Source organism: Ranitomeya variabilis, chromosome 2 (assembly GCF_051348905.1).
Source record: "Ranitomeya variabilis isolate aRanVar5 chromosome 2, aRanVar5.hap1, whole genome shotgun sequence".
NCBI lineage: Eukaryota > Metazoa > Chordata > Amphibia > Anura > Dendrobatidae > Ranitomeya > Ranitomeya variabilis.
The window spans coordinates 612,834,521-612,860,923 of NC_135233.1; positions in this window are offsets into that span (position 1 = coordinate 612,834,521).

Genomic DNA, 26,403 nt, shown 5'->3' on the forward strand with positions numbered 1-26,403 from the left:
AGTCAGCTATGATTCCATAAGGTGTTAGAGATACTATAGGTCTTAGCTGTACTTTGTGTATATTTCTGAGATCCCTAGAACATGGTGAATGCCTGCCTGGGTCTCAACCAGTTCTAGCACCCAGAGATATGGAGATACATAGAATAGCAAGTAACGTGCTGAGAAGAGATCAAGGAGACAGCTGGCAGCACATGCCCCCTGTGGCTCAGCACACCCATGATGTAACGTCAACTGGTAATTGGCATATATTCCGCTTATATCTTTTGTCTTACCACTATCTGTAGTTGCATATCTGACCCTTGTATATGTTTAACCATTGTGTATATATTGAATTGTCTAGTATGCCCTTAAGGCGATTAAATATATAATTTAACCTTGGGCTGTTCTGTTGTCTTGATCCACGAATCCACAGGTCTGTTTCTCGGTTTAACTTCTCATGCTACCGGGGTTTGTTTCTGGCCCAATATAATCCAGATCACAGACCAGGCTTATATCTAACGAGGGAATGGTGGCAGTCCTACCTGTTTGTCAGCGCTTTGTTTTACTGGTGCTAGTGAAAGAGGCAACTCAGGGTTGTGAGCGAGTGTGGTGCCATGTCAATGACTGCGTGGGCCACATCCTCTCACTCCCTGTGCCTCCCTGGGTGTGTGTAAAACTGTGCCAAGCTGACCTGTCCCCAGAGGGTGCAGAACATCATGTTAACGCAAGCGAGGAGAACATACTACATGACGTTATAGTAATGTCAGCTGGGGTGGCGAGGTGCGGGCTCATCACATGTGGTCGCAGTGGAGGGATTTTGCATGATCTCTCTGGTATCATACTTCACGAAAAGGTTTTACGTTTTGGTTTTGATGAAACCCTTTCGGGAGTGACCCTGAAAATCAGGCATTTTTAAGACAGAGATATCAAAACGTAGATGATATTACAATATATTAGTAGCAAGTGAGCCAGAAAAAAACAGCAATACAATAACAGCAGGAGAGAATTGTACCAGTGACTGACTGGTAAGCTCCTCAGTGCTGTGTATCCTGTTGGTACCTGGCCATTCTGGAAGGTAGCGGGTTAACATTGCTCCGTTACATACTCTGCTGCTTCCAGGCAGCTATAGGGAAATGGCTGTGGAGTTTTCAGGGAACCTGTAGCCTTGTTGACACGAGCATCGCAGCATAACCCCTGCAGCCTCTTGATATGAAGCATTGATTTTGCTGTCTGGACAGAGTTCTAAAACCATTCATTCTCTATGGTCAGGACTTGCTTGGCTAAGAAAAGAGAGAGAGAGAAGGAGAGCGAAAAACAACGCTTTTTCATTTTTTTTTTATTTTGTTGCCTGCAGGTGAACTACAAGAATGCATTCTACCTTCTGAGAGACAGTATGATCACGCCACACTTAGCTGAAGCTTAAAACCTAACAGATGTTTCTGCTGGACTGTAGAATGAGGCCTTTTATACATTTCAAGCCAACAGTCTCTCTACACAGACCCCCAATATTTCACTGTACAGTACGAATATCATAGTAGTGCCATCAATCTAGTGAAGGAAGTATTTCCATGTAAGACTGGAATTTTGTACTACTTAAGATTAACATACAATGTCAGTAAAATCTAGTGTTTTTGTAATATCCATCATCATTTGTTGCTTTCACTACAGTGTACACTTCTCCTAGTACTGCATAGAAAAAGACAGGTCTGTTATTTTTATAATCTGGGTGTCTAGTGAGTTCAAAACCTTTACTACGTTCCCACCATTTGCTTTTGATGAGTTTTTGATGTTGCAGATTTTATGCAGCACTTCTGCATCCACTTAGTAAAATAGGTTATTTGCATTTTTTTTTTAAATACGCAGCATCAAAAACTCACCGAAAACTCATCATGGAAACCAAGTCAAATGGGATCAAGTTCTGAAAAGGGGAAAATACCAAAGTGATTGCAAAAACAAGCAACTTTGCAGTTTACTCCTTACTAAAAATCCTCACTGTTCTGAAGAATGGAGGGATTTTTAATTTTACCTTTGTTGTCTATGTTTCCAGCTACCCTACATTCCCAGCCTGACCAGTTACTTAGATAATTAGCGTGCAGCACAAGTAGGCTGCCTGCTCCTGCTGTTCGGAATATGGCTAGATCCAACCAGCCTCAGCGTACCTGTGTTTCTCTGATGCTGCCGATAAAAAACTGCCTGGGCGAGGTCTCGATCAGGCTGCTGAGTGGGCTGGGACATCAATCTTCAGGAGCCTGCTTTGCAGGGAGGGTAAGGGTGAGCGCTTGAAGATTTGTTTTGCAAAACCCCTTTAAATAAGTAATTAATAAGTAATTAAGGCAGTACTTTCTGTGTTTGTCATTTCCAAAGACATACAGTGGCATGTAAAGGTTTGGGAACCCCTGGTCAAAATTACTGTTACTGTGAACAATTGAGCAAGTTGAAGATGAAATGATCTCTAGAAGGCCTAGAGTTAAAGATTACACATTTCCTTTGTATTTTAGGCGAAAAAAATTAATATATATATTGTCATGTTTTACAGTTTGAAAAATTAGAAAAAGGAAAATGTGCCGATGCAAAAATTTGGACACCCTGCATGGTTTTTACCTAGCAGCACCCGCTTTTGAAAGTATCACAGCTTGTAAACACTTTTTCTATCCAGACAAGAGTCTTTCAGTTCTTGTTTGAGGGATTTTCATCCATTTTTCCTTGGAAAATTCTTCCAGTTCTGTGAGATTCCTGAGTTGTCTTGCATGTTCTGCTATTCTGAGGTATAGCCATATTTTTTCAATGATGTTCAGATCAGGGGACTGTGAGGGCCATTATAAAATCTTCAGCTTGTGCCTTTTGAGGTCATCTATTGTGGACTTTGACATGTGTTTATGATCATTATCCATTTGTAGAAGCCATCCTTATTAACAGCTGGTGTTATGTTTGCATCAAGGATTTGTTGAAATTTCATTGAATTCATTCTTCCCTCTATCTGTGAAACGTTCCCTGATTCATGGTCTGCAACACAACCCCAAAGCATGATTGATCCACCCCCATACTTAATGTTTTGTGAGATGTTCTTTTCCTGAAATTCTGTGCTCTTTTTTTCCACACATACCTTTGAATATTGTGGCCAAAGAGTTCTATTTTAACTTCATAGGTCCACAGGACTTGTTTCCAAAATGCATCAGGCTTGTTTAGATGTTCATTTGCATAGTACTGATGCTGAATTTTATGGTGAGGACGCCCGACAGGTTTTTTCCGATGACTTCCATGAAGGCCATATTTGTGCAGGTGTTACTGATCAGTATAAAAATGTACCACAACTCCAGAGTCTGCTAAATATTTCTAAAGGTCTTTTATAGGGTTGAGCGAAACGGGTCGGCAATTTTCAGAAGTCGCCGACTTTTGGCAAAGTCGGGTTTCATGAAACCCGACCCCTGTGTGGGGTCGGCCATGAAGTCGGCGATCTTCTGAATCTGGAATCGGAATTCCGATACCAATTCCCGATATGTTTAAGCTATCGGGAATTGGTATCGGAATTCAGATTTAAGTGTAAAATAAAGAATTAAAATAAAAAATATCGCTATACTTACCCTCTGATGCGCCCTGGTACTAAGCGGGAACCTTCCTTCCTTAGAATCAGCCTTCCAGGACCTTGCGGTGACGTCGCGGTGACGTCGCGGCTTGTGATTGGTCGCGCGGCCGCCCATGTGACCGCTCGCGCGACCAATCAAAAGCCGCGACGTCACCGTGACGTCACCGAAGGTCCTGGAAGGGCTGATTCTTAGGAAGGAAGGCTGCCGGAAAGAAGCAGGGCGCGTCCGAGGGTGAGTATATACCTAATAGGAATATACTCACCCTCGGCTTCTTTCCGGCAGCCTTCCTTCCTAAGAATCAGCCCTTCCAGGACCTTCGGTGATGTCACGGTGACGTCGCGGCTTGTGATTGGTCGCGTGAGCGGTCACATGGGCGGCCGCGCGACCAATCACAAGCCGCGACGTCACCGCGACATCACCGCAAGGTCCTGGAAGGCTGATTCTAAGGAAGGAAGGTTCCCGCTTAGTACCAGAGCGCATCAGATGGTAAGTATGGCGATATTTTTTATTTTAATTCTTTATTTTACACTTAAATATGGATCCCAGGGCCTGAAGGAGAGTTTCCGCTCCTTCAGACCCTGGGAACCATTCGAAACCCAATGCACTGCATTGGGTTTCGAGTTTCGGCCGACCCCGACCCCGACTTTTTTATAGGATCGGCCGATTTCACTCGACCCGACTTTTGAAAAAGTCGCGTTTCGTGAAACCCGACCCGATCCTATAAATGTAAAGGTCGCTCAACCCTAGTCTTTTACATTCATTTTACGAAAACCCAAAGTCCTTGGAAGCCGCTATGTCTTTGGCTATTCTTGTGGATAGACACCTCCAGGATAGGTGGATAAGAACACCTTCTCTGCAGCCTCTTTTTCAGGGTATTACCCCTTTTCCAGGGGAGCAGTCTAGCGGTAAACCTGTACTGGGGAGGGTGGAGGGGCCTATGCAGGTAATGGGTGCCTCTGCATCGAACACTTCACAGGAGGTTCGCAAATAAGGGTGTGTGTTTTTCTGTGGAAAAAGGGACATTTTATTGGGGTCTGTCCTTTGATGCCTAAACAAAGGGAGACTCGTTTAACCCTTGGTAGTCTGGAGTTAAATGAGGAAAGGGTGCATTTTTCATCAACCTGCAGTTCCTGGTCTGTCAGCGAGGTGGTGCTGGAGAGCAAAATCAAGTAAATTTCTGTTTTTGTTGACAGTGGAGCTGGAGAAAGCATGGTTGATGCTGAGTTTGCCAGAACTCACGGGCTAGTTTGTGTGCTTTAGCTAAGCCCATTTCCATCTTCGCCATTGACTCAGCGCCACTTTCACAGAAAGCTTTCACCTACATTGTACATAATGTTAAACTGAGGGTGGGGATGGTTCATTGTGAAGTAATTCCTTGCTATGTCCTGGATGGTCTTCCCACTCCAATTGTATTGGGTCTTCCCTGTTTGGTGAAACATAATCCGTTGGTGGATTGACAAGCCAGGGAGGTCATTGAGTGGGGGGACTACTGACAGTAGAACTGTTTAAGGATTGAATTGCAGATAGTCTGGGGAAGGGACACATCAGACCCTTATCTTTGCCCGTTGCAGCAGGGTTCTTCTTTGTGAAGAAAAAAAGATGGCGGGCTACGTCTCTGTTTAGATTTCCGGGAGTTAAATCAAATTACCATCCGAGATCCATACCCTCTTCCTCTGATTCCAGATCTTTTCAGCCAGGTTGTGGAGCTAAAATGTTCTCCAAGTTGGACTTAAGGGGGGGCCTACAACCTGGTTAGAATCAGAGAAGGGGATGAATGGAAAATAGCATTCAATATCCCTGAAGCTCATTTTGAGAGTCTGCTCATGCCTTTCGGTCTAACCAATGCACCTGCTGTATTCCAGCATTGTATTAACAATATTTTCTATCATTTGGTGGATAGGTTTGTGGTGGTCTATCTAGATGATATTTTGGTTTACTCATCTGGTTTGGAGACACATCGGGGGCATGTTAGACAAGTGTTGCAAATATTAAGAGATAACACATTGTATGCTAAACTGGAAAAATGTGTTTTCGCCTTCCAGGAGATGCAGATTTTGGGGTACCTGTTGTCACCTTTGGGTTTTTCGGATGGAGCTGGAGAAGATCTGTGCTGTACTTGATTGGGACCGTCCCGAGAACCTGAAGGCCCTACAACGTTTCCTGGGCTTTACTACTTTTTACTGGAAATTCATCCGGAATTATTCAGCAATTGTGAAACCCCTTACTGACAAGACAAGGAAGGGCTTTGACTTTTCCAAATGGTCAGACGCTGCTCTGCAGGCTTTTTCCTCCCTAAAGAACTGTTTCGCTACTATACTTAGTCAACCTGAGGTTTCCCAACCCTTTGTTGTGGATGTTGATGCGTTGGAGAGGGGGGATTGGGGCTGTGTTGTCTCAGGGTCCGTCCCGTGGTAAATGGCGTCCATGTGCCTTATGTGAGGCAGTGACTGGTGTCACAGGTAGGGGTCGCTGTTTGTTCTCCCCAGGATGCGCACGGAGGTGTAGTGAGGCCATGAGGGGGCATTGCAGTCACAGGTATAGCTGTGATTGCAATGGTGAAGCAGTGACCAATGTCACAATCAGGGGTCACTGTGTGTTCCACCCAGGTTGTGCATGGAAGCGTATGAAGGCCATAGGAGTGCATGGCAGTCACGGGCGTAGCGGTGGCTGCAAATCAAACTAGAAATCATAAAAGTAAGTGTTAGTCTTGGACATGCTAGTGTCCAAGGCAGATGTAGGGGAACCCTGCGCTGCGATGTTGTGTTGTGGAACCGACTCCAGGATGGTAGTCGTGCAGTCCGTTTCATTCCAGGCCCGGGTTTTCCATGTGGCTGAAGGCCACAGGTTTCTTTGTTAAAAGCCCTGCAGTAAAGGGTTTGGGGGTGTCAGGTGTAACGATAGTGTAAGTCTGGTGTTTTGCGAGAGTGCAGAGCAGAGGCCCTGCAGAGCGCTGGCCGTGTGTGAAGTGACACAAGCGAGCAGAGCTGAACAGCCAAGGCAGCTGAAAGGTCTGGCACTCACAACGGACACAACGGTGCAGACGCCAACAGCAACAAGTCAAAGGAGGGCTGGCATGTTTAGTGCCTGCAAACAGGAGGATATGGTTCCCGGCTGTTATCTGGAGGATATCATGGACTGTGCTATGCTGTGAGTAAAGAGACATTAACACAGTTGTGTAGTCACCCACGATAACTGGTCAGAGGAAGACTGGCCTGTTTAGTGACTGCGATCTAATGGATACCGAGTATTGTGTAAAAGCTGTAAGAGACATTGTCAAGGTGGTGCAGTCACCCACGGCTACTGGTCAAAGGGAAGGCCAGCGTGTTTAGTGACTGTAGTCTAAAGGATGCCGTGTAGTATGTAGAGCTGTGCAGTTAACCTAATATCATATGCACTTGTATGTGAATTGGACATTTAATGCCGTGAAATAACGCATTAAAGGAGTTTTGCATTTGAACTTTGTGGGTCACTTCCTTATCACTGCGCAAGTGTGATACCGCAGCACTACACTTCTTTTCAAAAAAACTTTCTTTTGCCGAGAGAAATTATGGCATGGGTAATAGGGAGCTTTTGGCAATCAAGATGGCATTTCAAGAATGGTTGGAGGGGGCTGCGCATCCTAATACTGTTATCATTGACCATAAGAACTTGTCATATCTCCAATCGGCTAAATGTTTCAACGCTAGGCAGGCTAGATGGTCCCTGTTTTTTACTAGGTTCAATTTTGTGGTCACTTTCTGTCCTGGGGTCAAAAATGTCAAGGGTGATGCTTTTGTCCCAGAGCTTCCATTTTGGTGGTGACCATGAGAACCTTGCTCCAATTTTACAGAAGGAGATAATTATTTTGGCTTTGTACTCTGAGTTAGAAGGTAAGGTGTTGGAGGCCCAGGGGGATGTCCCTGCCTCCTGCCCTCCAGAAAGGTTACCACCAAATCTGCTCCACTATGTAATAAGGGAACATCACAACTCTGTGCTTGTTGGTCATCCAGGTGGAAAGGCAACTGCAGACCTCATTTCTCGTTGTTTTCGGTGGCCAGGGTTGCATCGGGATGTGGTTGAACAGGTATCTGCTTGTAGTGTCTGCCCACTTTCTAAGGTATCACATACCCGTCCATCTGGTACTCTTCTTCCGCTGCCTATTCCCAGTAGACCATGGACATACTTGTCCATGGGTTTTATTACTGACCTACCGGTATCTCCGGGCAAGACTGTGGTTTTGGTGGTTGTAGATAGGTTCAGTAAAATAGTCCATTTTGTCACATTATGAACACTTCTGAATGCCAAGACTCTTGCACAGGTGTTTGAAAATGAGATCGTGAAGCTTCACGAGGTTCCCTCCAATGTGATGTCAGATCAGGTGACCCAATTTGTTTCCAAGTTTTTGAGGGCTTTCTGTTCTCGAATGGGGATGCAGCTGTCATTTTCCTCTGCAATCCATATCCAGTCGAATGGACAGCCAAGCGTGTTAACCAAAATTTGGAGACCTACCTCGGCGTTATGTCACCAAAAATCAGGAAGATTGGGCATCCTACTTACCGCTGGCAGAATTTGCCATCAATAATCACCATCAGAAATCTACCGGCAGGTCACCGTTCTTTGGTGTATACAGTTACCATCCAGTTTGGTACTTTTAGCGGGGGAGGGGCTTCAGGAGTTCCTGAAGAGGAATGTTTTGCTTCATTGCTCTCTTCAGTGTGGCGGGGGGGGGGGGTGTTCTGAGTAATTTGAAGATTATGGGAGACATTTATGGCTGACAGGAAAATGTATGCCAGGTCCAGACCTGAATGTAAATGAGGGTTGAGTGAGGTTGAGGGTTCCTTTCTGGAATTTGGGACCTAGATTCATTGGTCCCTATAAAATAACAACTGTCATTAATACAGCAGCGTTTCATCTTGACCTACCTCAGGCTCTTAAAATCCACAATGTCTTCCACAGGTTGTTACTCAAGAAATATGTGGAACCTCTTGAGCCCTCACCCCTACCGCCGCCTCCAATAATGGTTGATGGAAATCTGGAGTTTTATATTTCGAGGATTGTAGATTCTCATCTCCAACGTCGTTCCCTACAATACTTGGTGCACTGAAAGGGTTATGGTCCAGAGGAAAGGATGAGGGTCTCGGCATCAGAGGTGAATGCTCCCAGGCAGGTTCGTTCATGTCACACCTCTTATCCCAAGAAACCTGGTCCTAAGTGTCTGGAGGCCAATATTAGAAGAGGGGGTACTGTCACAGGTTTGTCAGAGACTGCAGACAGTCGCACTGCATCTAGCTTGAGAAGGTCTCCGCGGTTGACCTTGCAGACTAGTGGCCACCTCCCCTGGCTTTAATTGTGTCACCTGGATCTGGGCGCTTATAACTCCCAACTTCCTGTAAGGTGTTGCAGGTGTTATTTTCTATTTGCACTTCCCTGTTGAGGCTTAGAGCTGCAGCAGTCAGCTAGCATCCTCTTTGGAGTTTGAAGGACAATGGTGTTTCTCTCTGAGTCTAGTCAAGCCAAGTTTCCACTTGTTTTGTGTATCCTAGCTGTCTTTAGTTAGTGGGGTTCGACCAGCGTTACCCTTTCCTTCCCTAAGCAGGGCTTATTGCTAGGGTCTGACAGGGACTAGGTATTCTGCTCAGTGATATGTTTGGAACCGATTTAGGGTGTCTTAGGGCAGACAGGGTGACGTTAGATCTGCCTATGGAGTCTCCACTTCCCGCTTCCCTAGTGTTGGGCCCCCCTTCTCCTTATCCCTTTGTGTTGCACTTAGTCTTTCCTACACTGTGCGTGACAGATATTCATTGAAGACTTTTCCAACACTCTCATTGTAATTTTAATGCAGTGGTGGGGAATCATGTTTCTGCTAAGGGCCATTTGGGTATTTATACTATCATTCGGGGAACGTACAAATTGTGCTCTAACTCTGACTATAAAGTATATCTTGACGTTGTCACTGGTGTCGGGATGTAATCTTTCACTGCACGCTCCTCAGCATGTAGTATTGCGCAATGCATGTTCATGCTCACAGAGCAAAAATAAATTAATGGCCTGGTGGCCATCAAAATAGCGCCCAAAGTCATCAAGGGCCATAAATGGCCTGCGGGCCTGAGGTTCCCACCCCTGTTTTAAGGTGTGTTAGTAAAAAAAGTAATGCAGCTTTAAGAATAAGAAATATGAGACCTGAATATACATAATTGTAAGAGGGATATTACATAATGAAAGACACAATATAATAGTATGTCTTATACAATGTTGGTTTTTGCTTTTTAAAAGGATAATTCTCTAATCAGCGTTTTCGTCATCACCGGTGCCTAAATTGCCCATTTATTAACTCATTAGAGCTCAGTCCAGCCTGGATGTCAGTGAGTTAAAAAACATTTTCCATTCTCTGCCCCCAAAGTGCGGACAGCGATTTAAGAATGGAAATAGACCAGAAACAAAATTAATGCAAATAAGAAGATGATTTTTTTTTTAGCTTGATTAGCCAAGCCAATGGAAAATTCTAGAAAACGTATACAATTACTTTAACTGTCATCCGCTGGCAATTGTAATTGACATGATTTGTACAAGATGCAGTGTAATAACTGAATATATTAAAAAAGAAAAAAAAAGCTCATGGCTTGATTACCGGGAGAACATTACTAGTGCCAAAGTATTATTAACAACACAATTATCATGGCTTCCCTAGGATACGCTCTCAGCCCTTCAATGCATTAGCGAACCTTTGCTAACGAAGAAAAAATTAAAGTACAGCAAATTTCAAAGCTCCCGTTGTACCCAATATCATTAAAAATTTATAAAACTTCCCCTGTACATGACAAGTGTTTGGTTTAAATGAAGATCAGCCAGCAGCACAATGCAGAAACCTTGCCGATGTCTTTGTATCTTCCTTGGTGTTAGTCCTCCCCCAACAAACACTACCTCCATCCAGCTGAAATATGTAACCATTACAGAGTGACAGCTTGACACGCAATGACCTGTCAGAACATTAATCTCTCAATGTTTTATTTTAGTGAGGAGCCAAACTGCAGAAAAAATAAGCAAGATGTTTCAAGGCTTGGAATCAGATCAAACATTCCTGGCATCTCCACTTACCAGACCTTTGATTTACAATGGATCTGTCAGGGGCTGATTAGACACCGTGTGTTTAAAAACCTATAGATGTTCCTCAATTGCACAAGCTCTCCCCTTCGGTTAGGAGGGAGCAGACCATCTCCTTTTGTTTCAGTCAGCCAACAAGACCAGGAGATATATTGTACTGGCAGGACACTTTGCCTTACATCTATACCGGAGGCTTCAAACAATAATGATGAGAAGCTTCCATGTCTATTGTCAAAAGATAGGGCTGGCTTCTTCTGGTATATTCATTCTCGGTTTGTGTAGAATATTCCACAATCACTGAAACATTGAGGTCTCTTGATATGTTGGCAAGTCATGGTACGATCATGTGCCCACTAGCAATGTAGTGTTGTTAAATATCTTGCCAACATGAGGTTGTCTACTGGTGGAGCTTAATTTCATATTTTGAAGAAACTCTAATAATAAAGAAAATTTCTTCATAAAATATTCAACAATCTCACTTTATGCAATGAACGATTTCAGGAGGATATATATTTATATATATTTTATTAGCATCTCGAATGCTCTGATTCAAATGGACAGAGAAAGATATTCAAAGCTCTTGTTGCACAACTTTACATTTCTTGGTCCACAAGTAAAATGTTTATTATGTTGGCCAGTGAAATACATCTCCAGGTTGATGCTCGTGGTCAACTTCTAGAGTTTCTTTCCTTATGCTAAACATTGCCAATATACATGCAAAACTCAAGCAGGTGAGCACTTTTCTTAATGTCTATGATCTGTGTAATACCATTGGTCCTGGAGACATGACATATATTTATCACAGTAGGACTTATTAAGCCATAACACTAGTTCCATTAGTAAAATTTGTTTGTAGGATCTGACTCGGTCGTTAAGGTCTAGTTGGTACTTGAGTTTTCCATACGTGTTTCTACTGAATTTCCCTGATTGAAAAGAGTCAATGGATAAATAAAAGTTCAAACAGTTTACCTGCTTCAGTTTCTATAAAAGGATAAGAAGAAAGCCAATATAACACAGAGGTAATATGGATACGGTCCATCTTACACCAATGCAAAAATAGACACTGATGTTTGAATGTAGCCCAAAGCCCCCAAACATACTAACATCAAGCGAACCCACCAATGTCAACAAGTTTGGCCAACAGTCTAATGTGGATGGAGGTCACTAACAGATGGTGTCAGGAAAATAATGATGCAGCATGTCTAATAATTTTGGTTATAGAAAAAACGTGTGCACTACTGTGTGTGTGGTGCTAAGGTAGGTTCCCACACCTTAATATAATCAAGAAAAAACCTAGCACTCAACTTTGATGCGTTTTGTGACAATTTATTGTAGTACCCAGCAAACGTTTCGGTCCCTCATACGGACCTTCATCAGTAACTACCAGTGACAAAAAAAAATAAAAATAACAATATAACAAATAATGTGAATAACAAAAGTATATACAAAATTTTGTAAGTAGAACATAGTACAGCATCCATGTGATCACGGGTCGCATGAGGGAACATATAGACATGCTGAAGAGAAACAAACGACTATTGTGGCACTTATCAATCCATGAGACAATAGAAGATGAAGATGTGAAACACATACCGTACTTAGCTGTGGCTTGGGCATAAAGAGACAAAAGGAGTCTCAGGGCACATGTACATGCTGCGCCTATGGGTCACATAAGGTGGATTAGGAACGTGACTTAAGGTGCTGGGGTGTGAGGTATAACCGGAGTAAGTATCTTACCAAAGCGCTGGGCTGGTGTGAATACTGTGGACAAAAAGGAGAGCATACATGGGGTGAGCGCTAAGGCAAAGGAGCTGTATAGGAATGGTATGACATCGCTCAAAAGTTAATTACCTGTTGGAGACCTGGCTACATGTGCAGTGATCAGACGCGGTGTCCGCCGCTGGTCTGATGTGGGGGTGTACTGACCGCTGTTAAATAAGCCCGGGGAATGTCTTAATTGTGCTCTGCTCCAATACAAACAGCGCTCGAAAAACCGGAAGTGACCTCATAATGAGGAAGTGTCCATCAAAGCCAGTGCGTGGCTGTGCAGCCTGTTGTGCCTGCATGTTAAGAGACGGCGGAAGTGACGTGCCGCTGTGTTCCTGTGCAAGGGAACATGCTGCGGTCAAAATAGGTTCCGCTGGTTGAGACGGCCGATAGTACCGACGTGATTGGAGAGAGGGGGCGGTGCCCAAACGGAGATCCAGTGAGTGGAGACAGGACTCCGCTGTACATGCCATATTCAGTGCCGGATACAGCCATACATGTGCTAGAGGTGGTGAAAGAGCTTGATCCGGTGCAGTCATAGAGTGGTAGCAGTGACTTCAATACAGACGGCTCTAATAATAGACAGAGATATGGATTAAGGATAAGGTACATATAGTGCTTAAATGCAAGTATAAAACAGTACAAATATTACCTGTGAGAGAACTAACAGGGTAATCCGGGATAATAGTACACATGATAAATACTGTCCAACTTGTAATATGTACGGGGTAAAGTCATAGAGAGCAGTCACTGGGAGCAAATTAATACATCAAATAAATATATCAAATAAATATGGTCACCAATCTCTATCATTGAGATCACTAATGTCCGTTCAATTATGGATAAATGATGTTATGCAAAACATTGAGCTAATTATCAGATAAATGAGGCCAGATCGTACTCCCTATTGAGACCCAAGGGGTGAAGGGTCTCTAAAGTATGGATCCAGAAGGCCTCTCTACGCTTTAAGCGAGCCACCCGATCTCCACCCCGTCTCATAGGGGGGATGTCGTTTGTTTCTCTTCAGCATGTCTATATGTTCCCTCATGCGACCCGTGATCACATGGATGCTGTACTATGTTCTACTTACAAAATTTTGTATATACTTTTGTTATTCACATTATTTGTTATATTGTTATTTTGTTTTTTTTTTGTCACTGGTAGTTACTGATGAAGGTCCGTATGAGGGACCGAAACGTTTGCTGGGTACTACAATAAATTGTCACAAAACGCATCAAAGTTGAGTGCTAGGTTTTTTCTTGATTGTCTAATAATTTTGGACTGACAATCCTTTTGTACTCGAATAGATAAGCCCCCTTCCAGAGATATCTGGCAGTGAGGTTGATAACACAGGAGAGTTCAGCAGAGCAAGTGCTCCTCTGTATGGAAGAATTGGGAGAGATAACTGCTGGCCGAATGATCGGCTGAACCATCGTTTGACCAGCGGTTATCTTAAGTGTGTGTATCAGGCTGATATTTTGAAAATTGAAAGAACTAATAATGGTTTCAACATTTGTGTAAAATGAGCCTAATTAACCCTGAGGGTATTGCGTACAACACTCCAGGTATTCTGGATTACATGTTCATACCGACTCATATTCCACGAGCCCCTTTTTCTGAATATTTAGACATTAGGAAAATCAGAAAAATATGTAATCAGAAGTGGAAGAGGAGATTTTCCAATGTGTTTTTCCTCTTGTCTGCTCTCTAAAATATGTTCACTGATTGCAGGTAAAATGTCTCATATGATTACCATTCCTCTGATTACTGGAAACATCATGATACATTGTATCATGAGTTGAGCACAATTAACACTCCTCCAAAACAATTGTTTCTTCCAGTGGTCAATGTGTTGCTATGGAGACCAACCAGTCACAAAGCAGTCACTTAACTAAATTACAGCATTATCAGGCAACGATGCCTTTTGTTTTCAGCAATAGAGTTCGGTAGTATTTACCATTTTTTACAGTGGTCCTACCTCCGATCCCCCATTACATGAATTAACAAACAAATGCTTATTTTGCACATTGTATTAACGATATTGAAATGTTCTGCTCACTCTCCCCAGAGTGTAGAAACTTTAATTAGTCTGACAATTTTCAGGGCTGAGGATTGTGGACAAAATCCCCACAGAAATTCACCACCAGAGAAGGGAGCGAGATTTGTGGCTGCACAATGACACCAATTAAGTGTTCATTGTTAATGGTGCTAAAATGACACTGGATATTGTGAAGACGCTGGCTCCCATGAACACCACTTCATCGATGCGATGCATTTTCTACTTCACGTTTTTTCAGAATATTCCAATTAAATGAATATTTGTGCAATGCTAATGGTGTTGTATGGGTCAGGGGTACAAAGCATATGTCCACCCCCACCCCAAAAAATGCTGTGCATAAATAGTTAATAAATAAGAACAATGTTGGTTTAACCAGGACCAGATATTATCTACCTCCTGATACTGCAAAAACTCACTGTACAAAAGACCAATGTTACCAATAATCCATGCATACATGCCCAAATAATACCGCCACGCCATGGACTCTACCAGTAGCACTAAGTAGTGAATGTACATTATACTGTTAGAGAACAAAACACATTATATAAAGACCAGTAATGCCACCATTCAGTGATATGTTGTTCGATGCCAGTTCTACCCCAGCGCTCTGTACACCGTACAAGTATTGTGGTCATTCACTTTTCCCTTGTTTTCCATCTGTCCCAAATTGCCACGTTGAGTTTTCATCACCGAGGAGTTTGCAGCACATACATATCTACATATCTAGCTCCTTGCTTTTTCAGCAATCTTTTTACCTATTTTTTTAGCAGCCTCCACAAACTCTCAAGGCCAGTTCAGTAAGGTGTTTTTGCCACAATTCTGGTGTAAGCACCTTGTAGGGGTTTTATTCACTCGGGTGTGACAGGAAGAAAACAGGAGGCACGTTCATTTAAAAGGTCATGGGGGTTTATTGTTTGATAAACCCTAGAAGCAAAACAGAAAATAAACAGCCTTTAGATCATTCAAATACAACACAAAATGTCCAGAGCAGGGCTCTGCTCCGCCAGGCCTGTGGGCACACAGGCTGGGTTAGAGTCCAGTACTCAGTCTCGGTTTGGAGCCAAACACACAGGAGGCCTTCTCCCAACACACAGACCATGTGCCAAACAACAGCCTCCATTATATAGGCTGTAACCACACCCAGAGGAGAGGTAGGTGGGTAGCCAGACCTGCCCAACTCTCATAGCTACCCGCAACCCGGTCCCAGGTGCACCAAACGAACCTCTTAGTGCCTACGTGCACTAAAGAAAATACCCCGAGTTAGGCTGGTTTCACACTTGCGTTTTGATCTGCAGCGTTTAAAAAAAAAACGCATGTGGTGAAAAAACGCATGTAAACGCGGCAAAACGCCGCGTTTTTTTAGACGCATGCGTTTTTGCATGCAGAAAAAACGCGCCGTTTTGCCGCGATTCATGCGTTTTTTCCAGCGTTTGCGTTTTTTAAACGCATGCTGAGAAGTGTGTGACAGCTGCCAATCATCAAAATCAACTAGAAAACCCACTATAAACAGAAATAGCTAGGGTTAGGGTTAGGATCCCTAGTAACCCTAGGGATCCTAACCCTAACCCCTAACCCTGACAAGCCACCCCCCACCATCAAGGTGATAAAGGCATCCAAACCCTAACCCTACCCCTAACCCTAACCCTGACAAGCCACCCCCCACCATCAAGGTGATAAAGGCATCCAAACCCTAACCCTACCCCTAACCCTGACAAGCCACTCCCCACCATCAAGGTGATAAAGGCATCCAAACCCTAACCCTACCCCTAACCCTACCCCTAACCCTAACCCTGACAAGCCACCCCCCACCATCAAGGTGATAAAGGCATCCAAACCCTAACCCTACCCCTAACCCTACCCCTAACCCTAACCCTGACAAGCCACCCCCCACCATCAAGGTGATAAAGGCATCCAAACCCTAACCCTAACCCTAGGGATCCTAGGGATCCATAGGAATTGGCTATTATGTTGACCTGGTGACCAGGACATTCTTCTAATAAAAAGCTTTGTTCAATGTGGACACCCCAAGATATACGGTATTGCTATAGAGTACTAAAAATATAAACTCGTAGAGTATTGACTGTCATATAGGGTTAGGGGTAGGGTTAGGGGTAGGGTTAGGGTTTGGATCCCTTTATCACCTTGATGGTGGGGGGTGGCTTGTCAGGGGTAGGGTTAGGGTTAGGGTTAGGGTTTTCTTGTTTTTTCTTGTGTTTAGGGTTAGGGTTAGGGTTTTCTTGTTTTTTCTTGTGTTTTCTTGTGTTTTTCTATAAAAACGCATGCGTTTTTAAAGCAAGCAAACGCATGTGCTTAAAAACGCATGCGTTTACATAGACAGCAATGCATTTTTTTGCCGCGAATTAACGCATGCGTTTTTTTGCAGCAAAAAAACGCCGCTAGAAATTACTACATGTTGCATTTCTGCAAATGAACACACACGTCAAAAAACGCATGCGTTGCCGAAAACGCGTCAAAACGCACGCTAAAAAACGCATGCGTTTTTTAATGTTAGGTATAGAAAAAAAACGCATGCATTTTTTAGCGCTAAAACGCAGCGGACAAAAACGCAAGTGTGAAACCAGCCTTACATCACAGAGAGCAGCCATCTCTGTGATGTACACCTCCCACTACGCAGCCATTAGCCTCCTTACAACCTTAATAATTTTCAATATTTTTTTGCATATCGGAAGTTGAAAAAATGATGCACCCTTGAACTTACCCCCTTGAAAATTGTTATTGCCACTGTGTTAACCTATGCACAATTGAAAGTGATAGATTGTTTTGGGCAGGGAAGGGGCAAACAAGTTAACATATTAATCAAACCACAGTACCCAACAAACACAAAGACTCAACCTTCTTCTGATCTGCACAGTAAGTGCTCTGCTGCAGGCGATTCCATATTACTGCAGGTCCAAGGCAGACTGAGGCCTAAGAGGTAGGGCAAGGACCTTATGGCTTCATGGTATGCTCTGGTACAAAAAGTTATGGAGCTTTGAATTTCACCAAAAGTAGGATTGTTTAAATTAGTCATATAGGTTGTGGAAATGACTGACTATTTAATTCAATGTATCAAGATCACATTCTCATATGTCGGTGTCCATTTTTTCCCTCTCAAGGCCTTCATACTCATCAACTTAATGATTCCCAGTTACTTTCTTTTCAATAGTACCAAGTGTCACCCCTTGCATGTGATCTAAATGTTACCTCTGTGATCAGTGATTGTGGTCACAAGTCTACATAGAACAGTGGTGATGAACCTATGGCACGCATGACAGAGGGGCACAGAGACCTCCCTGTGGGTACACACGCCATCGCCATTTCTCATCGGTGGACCGGGACCGGCGGGTGAGGAGTTCCGCGACTCCAGCCCCCTACTTCAGTGGATCTGCGTCCTCGGACACACATCCAGCTGAAGTGTATTGCAGTGCATGAACTTGCAAGGTCTGTACGCCACAATACACGCTGCTGGCCAATCGGAGGCCAGCAGCTGACGACAGAGTACACGTGACTGGGCCCCTGTCACTTGGATGTTGAAGTCAGCTGCCAACTTCAGAAGACAATGCAGCACCCCGGGGAAGAGGACGGAAGGTGAGTAGCAGAGTTTGTTTTCTTTCTATGCGTTAAACAACGGTGCCGGCAGGATGGGTGACATATACCAGGATGGGGGAGCGTATACCAAAATTGGGGACATATACTAGAATGGGGGCATATACATGGATTGGAGGAGCATTTACAAGGATGGAGGAGCATATACCATGATGAAGGACATATACGAGCATGGGCTCATATACAAGGATGGGGAAACATATACCAGAATGAAGGGCATATACAAGGATGAGGGTTCATATATAACAGGATGAAGGACATACACTGGGATGGGGCAGCATATACAGGGATGGGGGAGCACATTCAAGGATTGGGAAGCATATACAAGGATGGGTGAGCATATACTAGGATGGAGGAGAATATACAAGGATGGGAGCATCATAGACCAGGATGGGGTTGGAGCATATACCAGGATGGGGGGGGCATGTAGTAGGATGGGGGCATATACCAGTATGGGGGGCATATACCAGGATGGGGGACAATACCAGGATGAAGGTGCATATACCAGGATGGGAGAGCATATACCAGGTTGGGTGCATATACCAGGTGGTATCATATACCAGGATGGGGAGCATATACAGTACTAGGTGGGGACATATACCAGGATGGTGACAATACCAGGATGAGGGTGCATATACCAGGTTGGGTGCATATACCAGGATGGGTGCATATACCAGGATGGGGGAGCATATACTAGGTGGTATCATATACCAGGATGGGGAGGCATATACTAGGTGGGGGCATACACCAGGATGGGTGACAATACCAGGATGAAGGTGCATATACCAGGATAGGAAGCATATTCCTTTATCTCTGCAATCTGGTACCCCCGCTCCTGTGGCTGCTCTATGCTGCCCACGCCTGCTCTCTGCTGCCCCTGCCTGCTCTCTGCACGAATTGTTTTTTTCTAAACTAAAACCTCAATATTCAGGCTAAATTTCCGTGTTGGCACTTTGCGATAAATAAGTGGGTTTTGGGTTGCAGTTTGGGCACTTGGTCTCCAAAAGGTTCGCCATCACTGGCCTAGACCAAGCAGGAGGTACAGCACTGGTTTTGTACATCCTGCACAGTCCAGACAGAAATGTGAACGCCATATTTCAAGCCATATTACCTTGTTGATCAAGACATAAAAAAAGTCTGAAATATAATGAATATATTTCTTGATGTGTTCTACAGTTTTTGTCACTAATAGAACCAGAATTTTGGCACATTTATCTGAGTAAATCTCTCCACTTTATTTCATGCTACATTTATGTATTTGTAAAATATATAGGTCATAATTCCACATAGCAATGCAGGCAGCCCGGCCCAATAGTGGGGAAAACCATGGATGGGTCACAGTCCTGTCTTGATCAATCTCATTACTAATATTAAGGCATGTGCTAAAAATTAGTAATATCTTATCTAGAACATGAGATAAACTCTATTTTCTGCAAATAATCTCAACGTCTACATTACAAGCACTTGCTGGTAGTAAGTCAATTAACTCTCATTCTAGAGTGGCTTTCCATCAGTGAAATCCTTTCTTCCTTTGGCTTATGCACGAGCAAACATACTGATACAATTTAAAGGTCATGTTCTTTTCAAACTGACAAGCCCCTCCGAAATTTTGAAGAGCGTCCTTCTAAGACCTGCACCACTTCCAATGAAATGGAATTAAGTAAAGCATCAGTTCATGTGAGCTCGATCATGTGAGCTGATTACAGCTCGTAACCATGGAGAGAAATGATTCAAAGTGTGACAGACAACCTTTCACGGCCAGGAGATGTTGTGTTGACAAGAATAAGCAACTAACTCAGAAAAGGAAGCGGAGAAGTGGTCATAGATGCTTTCATCGTGTGGAGGTTAGAAGCACTTAACAGCATCCGATACATAGTTCACTTTGTTGGCAATGACTACTGAGAAAGATTGATATTTCACCTCGACTCAATAATCCCAAGATTGGGACTCTGGGACCCCTGAGAATAAAGATCTGCAAGGCTATCTTGGTGGAGCTGTGATGCACATGCTCGGCCTTCACTCCATTCATTGTCAATGGGACTGCTGTAAATAGCGGAGCTCTTGGCTTTCTTTGCCAGTCCGATAGACAATGAGTGGAGCTGAGGTTGACTACGTGCATTTCGGCTCCTGTCAAGGTGCATTCCATTCTTGGGATTGCTTGACCAGTGATCAGCAAGTTACGTATCTTTTGGTTAGGGGATCATTAGTGATTTTGGGAATAACTGTAAAAACCCTTCTTGAACAGGTGCAACGATTAAATAAAAATGGATTCTTTTTAAGCAAAATACAATGTCAGTTCTATGTATATAATATAAGCCACCTCTAACAGAACATAGTGTGAACAGCATGTGGGTATAGGCATGTGTGAATGTCATGTGTGAAAGGCATGTGAAAGGCATATGTTAACTGCATGTGTGAACGGCATGTGGGTATAGGCATGTGTGAATGGCATGTGTGAATGGAATGTGTGAATGGCATGTGGGAACTGCACGTGTGAACAACAGCATCTGGGAAAGGCATGTGTGAACAGGCATGTGTGAACGGCACCTGTGAATTGGCCTGTGAGTGGCACGTGTGAATTGGCCTGTGAGTGGCACGTGTGAATTGGCCTGTGTGAATTGGCCTGTGTGAATTGGCCTGTGTGAACGGCCTGTGTGAACGGCCTGTGTGAATGGGCCTGTGTGAATGGGCCTGTGTGAATGGGCCTGTGTGAATGGGCCTGTGTGAATGGGCCTGTGTGAATGGGCCTGTGTGAATGGGCCTGTGTGAATGGGCCTGTGTGAATGGCCTGTGTGAATGGCCTGTGTAAATGGGCCTGTGTGAATGGGCTTGTGTGAATGGGCCTGTGTGAATGGGCTTGTGTGAATGGGCTGTGTGAATGGGCTGTGTGAATGGGCTGTGTGAATGGGCTGTGTGAATGATCCTGTGTGAATGATCCTGTGTGAATGGGCCTGTGTGAATGGGCCTGTGTGAATGGGCCTGTGTGAATGGGCCTGTGTCAATTGACCTGTGTGAATTGGCCTGTGTGAGTTGGCCTGTGTGAATGCTCTGTGTGAACGGCCTGTGTGAATTGGCCTGTGTGAATTGGCCTGTGTGAATTGGCCTGTGTGAATGGGCCTCTGTGAATGGCCTGCGTGAATGGACCTGCATGAATGGCCTGCGTGAATGGGCCTGCGTGAATGGGCCTGCATGAATGGGCCTGTGTGAATGGGCCTGCGTAAATGGGCCTGCGTGAATGGGCCAGCGTGAATGGGCCAGCGTGAATGGGCCTCTGTGTAAATGGGCCTGTGTGAATGGGCCTGTGTGAATGGGTCTGTGTGAATGGGCCTGTGTGAATGGGCCTGTGTGAATGGGCCTGTGTGAATGGGCCTGTGTCAATTGACCTGTGTGAATTGGCCTGTGTGAGTTGGCCTGTGTGAATGCTCTGTGTGAACGGCCTGTGTGAATTGGCCTGTGTGAATTGGCCTGTGTGAATTGGCCTGTGTGAATTGGCCTGTGTGAATTGGCCTGTGTGAATGGGCCTCTGTGAATTGGCCTGTGTGAATGGGCCTCTGTGAATGGCCTGCGTGAATGGACCTGCATGAATGGCCTGCGTGAATGGGCCTGCGTAAATGGGCCTGCGTGAATGGGCCAGCGTGAATGGGCCAGCGTGAATGGGCCTCTGTGTAAATGGGCCTGTGTAAATGGGCCTGTGTAAATGGGCCTGTGTGAATGGGCCTGTGTGAACGGCATGTGTGAAAGGCATGTGTCCTAGCTCTTTGCCTTCTGACCCAATGTCAGATATGCCAGATCACCAGTGAGGCCAAATAAGGAGGTTATGCCCTTAATTGACAAGCACGCTTGGAGAAAAAGGTAACTGCACACAGGTTGTGAGCAAAATCATTTTATCTGATCTAATGGAGCAAGAGGCAGTATTTTATACCATTTACAACAAATTTAACTCCATGTAATTCATGTAGCCCCCCCTGTTACCCCGGGTCATGCTGACCTTCATTTCCCACGTACCCAGAACATGTTGTGGCTGACTTATGAGAACATATATGATAAGATGTATAGTCTCCTTTCAGAGGAGACTACCAGACTACAGCATCATGACTGAACACATTCTAGCAATTAAAGGCAAATTAAAGGCAAAACATTAACCCTTCTATATCAATTTCCCCCTTTTGTAAATGGTATAACCTCTGCCACAGGGTCAGCTGATGTCCACAAAGGAGCTACTGTCCCATGGGTCTAGTACCCATAAGGGGGCTTTCTACCTGCTTCGCCCATCCACCCTCAGTGTTGACACTCACTTCCCCCATCAGCAGTGGTTATCCAGGGTCTATGATACACTATGGAAGGCTCAGCCTTAGATTCCTTCCTTACACATACACTATTCAAAAGCTTATGTAATGCATAGATTATAGCTTTTACAGCTACATAAAGCAATAAGCAAAACAATAAAATTTGCATGCAGGTCTGTAAAATGCCAAAAATAATCCATCCCGCTAGGCCACTAAACCAAATGGCTGGATTTAAAAAGGAGTCTCTATATTGTATTAGTCTCATTAAGAACCTCAAGGAACCTAGAAAATCTGAGTCCAAGTCTCATTGTGTATGCAGTGTGGGGTTAATACCTCCCATGGCTCCAGAGGTAAGGCTAAGTATGGCATAGTCCTTGCAGATACTGGGCTGTGTGTACAGATCCAACAGTCTTTCAGTTTTTGTCCTTCCATGTCCTTCATAAGAAGAGCATGATGTAGAATAAGTTTGTTGTGCCAGTCAACATTTAAGCGTTTATCCTGTGTCTCTGTAGAGTGCAGTAATCCTGTTACTGCCAGCAAGGTGATTAGGAGAACAGTCATTGTGCTGGTGAAAGGACCTCCTTGCAGTGACTGGCATGGATCCAGGTGGGCTTTCCCTCAAGTTTTACTGAGGTGGATGTGGACAGCTGGACTTGGAAGGGGCTGTCAAATCGTGCATCCAGGCTCCTTTTTACATGTCTGCGTATGACCACCCAATCACCTGGATTCAGCTGATGTACGTCTGCTCTGGCATTAGGCTCTGGAATGGATGAGAACACATGTTTATGCACCACATTAAGTCTTTTCTGCAAGGCCTGGACATAGGCTGTCATAGCACCGTGTTGCATTTGTAGCACCTGTGGGAAGTACAGACCAGTCTTTGGTGAACTACCAAACAGGACTTCATAAGGAGACAAGTCTGTCTTTCTATTTAAAGTGTGTCTGACTGACAAGAGTGCAAGAGACAAGCACTCTACCCAGCTCTTTCCTGTGTCTGCTATGGCTTTTGAATTTTCAGTTTAAGTGTCCCGTTTAGTCTTTCCACTTTCCCACTACTTTGTGGTCTACATGGTGTTTGATATGTTTGCTGTATTCCCAGGGCCTGCATGATTTCCCTCTTTATTTCTCCCGTGAATTGTGTGCCCCTATCGCTTTCTATGGTTTCTGGGACACCATACCTGCAGATCATTTCTTTCATTAGTTTGTCTGCAGTTGTTTTAGCATTTGCACGTTTTACCAGATAGGCTTCCAGCCAACCAGAGAAGAGATCTACACATACTAGGACATTTTTCATTCACTCCTACCTGGGTAGTTGTATGCAGTCAGTCTGCAGTCTCTGAAACGGGTAGAGAGGCCTGGGTGTCACTTTCTTAGGGACTTTTACTGTTTTACCTGGGGTTGTGCTTTGCACAGATGAGGCATGACTGTACAAGTTTTGCGCCAGCGTAGCTGAAACCAGGAGCGATCCAGAAGGAATTTATCATGGCACACATGACTTTTTGAGGTGTTAGTGGGGCCATGTGTTGCTTACGCCATGATTGAGAACATGGACCTTGGTATGTACTATTTATCCTTATTCTCCCATACTCCATTTGAGTTCAGCTCAGCTCCCATTCTTCCACAGTGTTCCTTCTCTGTTTGGGCAGCTGGAGGGATTTCAGGACATCTAGGCTCAGTGTGGCTGGAATACACTGACTCCCTGTGATCTCACATGACTAGCAGTAATACAGCAGCTCTTACAGCACGGACACACGTAGAGACCCTCTAATCACTGGGTCTAACTGTGCTCAGTAGTAAGCTATCAGTCTCTGTTTTCCTCCATGCTGTTGCATTAGCACTGCCTGTTTTCTCTCTTTCTTGTACTTTTAGCAATATAGTGGCCTAAAAATGTCACCTTTTGTTTGCAATACTGTAGTTTGTCACGTGAGACTTTGCAACACTTTTCTGCTAAAAAGCACAGCAAAGTAACTGTAGCTTCCTTGCAGGACATCTGTTCCAGGAAACAGAGCAAGAGGTCATCCACGTACTGTAATAGTAAAATATGTGGATGAGGTGGTTGCCACTGCTCAAGGATCTCTGCCATTGCTGTTGAATAGATTGTAGGTGTAAAAGGGTCAGGGTTTTCCTCCACAAAGTGCTAACCTTATGGTTATCAAAAGGGGAAACTCTCCCTGCACCTCTATTGAGGTCCGATATTAACTATTATCTCCAAACTTGACTATTAATAATTAATATCCACTAAACACGCCTCAATGTTATCTTTTCCTCATACTATATACTAACAGACAAAACAGTGTAACAATAAAGGATATTTATTACACACACACAAGTCTACAAAGTCTACAGTCTATGACATACATATATATTTATACCCAAGCTGGTGACTATAAATATATATATATATATATATATATATATATATATATATATATATATATATATATATATATATATATATATATATATACATATATATATATATATATATATATATATATATATATGTATATATATATATATATATATATAGAGAGAGAGAGAGAGAGAGAGAGAGACATCACACAATAATAACCCACAATAACCAGTAATATCACAACAATATCACACAATATATAAAAACCCACAATTAACTGCCCGATTACCCAAATCACATATACAATATCAGCCCTCCCACCCATGGCTAGCTAACCCTAATAAGTAGTACTGGGCCTATTAAGAAAAGGGGATACAGAGTATACTTAAGCCATGTGTGTTATGATCCGGTGACCTTGGAGCCGCATGAGAGACTTTCTCAGGAGTAGGTGGTACCTGTACTGACCGCAAACCCTAAACTAACACCGCAACTAGAAGTAGCCGTGGGATGTACCTAACACGTCCTAGACACCTCGACACAGCCGGAGGATTAAATACCCCTATAGATGGAAATGGAATTCTATCTTGCCTCAGAGCAGAACCCCAAAGGATAGGCAGCCCCCCACAAATATTGACTGTGAGTATAAGAGGAAAGACACACGCAGGCAGAAAAACAGGATTTAGCAAAAGAGGCACTTCTAGCTAAATAGAAAAGGACAGGACAGAATTCTAAGCGGTCAGTATTAAAATCCTAAAAATATCCACAGCAGATGATACAAATATTCTACATCTAACTAAAGACATAGAAAGTATATCTGCATCTCCTGAGAATCCAGCATGACTGAAAAATCCAAACAAAGTCTAAGCTGGACAAAAACACAATGAATTGCACTGAATTGCAAAGCACACTGCATGTGTGCACAGAGACAAAAAACCAGACACTTATCTTAGCTGAATTGGCAGCAGGGCATGAGGAACCAGAGAGAGATGCAATCCCTCCATGAACCATGGACAACTGGCAAGGAATCATGGATCCTGCACACCTAAATACCTAATAGAGCTGCAATCAGCAGAAACACCTGCTAGACATCATCCACACGGCCGTCAGCTCTTCCCTGCCGTTCACCGTAACCCACATCTCTATCCACAGAGTACACCTTTTTCTTCTTTCTTGGAGTCGTATTGCAGTCTTCAGTCTCTGTTCTGGTCTTTAATTGTCAATCTTCAGGTATCGGCCCATCCCAAAGCCATCTTTCTCCAGTTGTGACTGGTCAGACTCTGGAACGGCTTCACCCTCACAGTCCATAGTCAGTCAACATCATCCTGTGTGCACCCGTCACCTTGCCAGACTTTGCGTTACTCTCCTATAGCTTGATTCAGCAGGATTTTGAGTATGTCTGGCATGATGAGACTGCTGGATGTCACAGGTTTTTTTGGGGGGGGGGTTTTCTCTGGGCCTTGCGGACTCAGGCACTGGAAACGACTTGACTCAGGCACTGGAAACGACTTTCATCAGACATGCATCAGACACGACTTCCATCAGGCACTTCTCCTGTAATCTTGAATGAAGATCGTTGATGAGGTTCCTCCATAGATAGATACGCAGATCTTTACTAGGCAGGTTAGAATTTCTGAAGTAGGGAGTGATGTCACAGTACCTAAGTAGACTGCGGGAAGAACACTGTCTAAT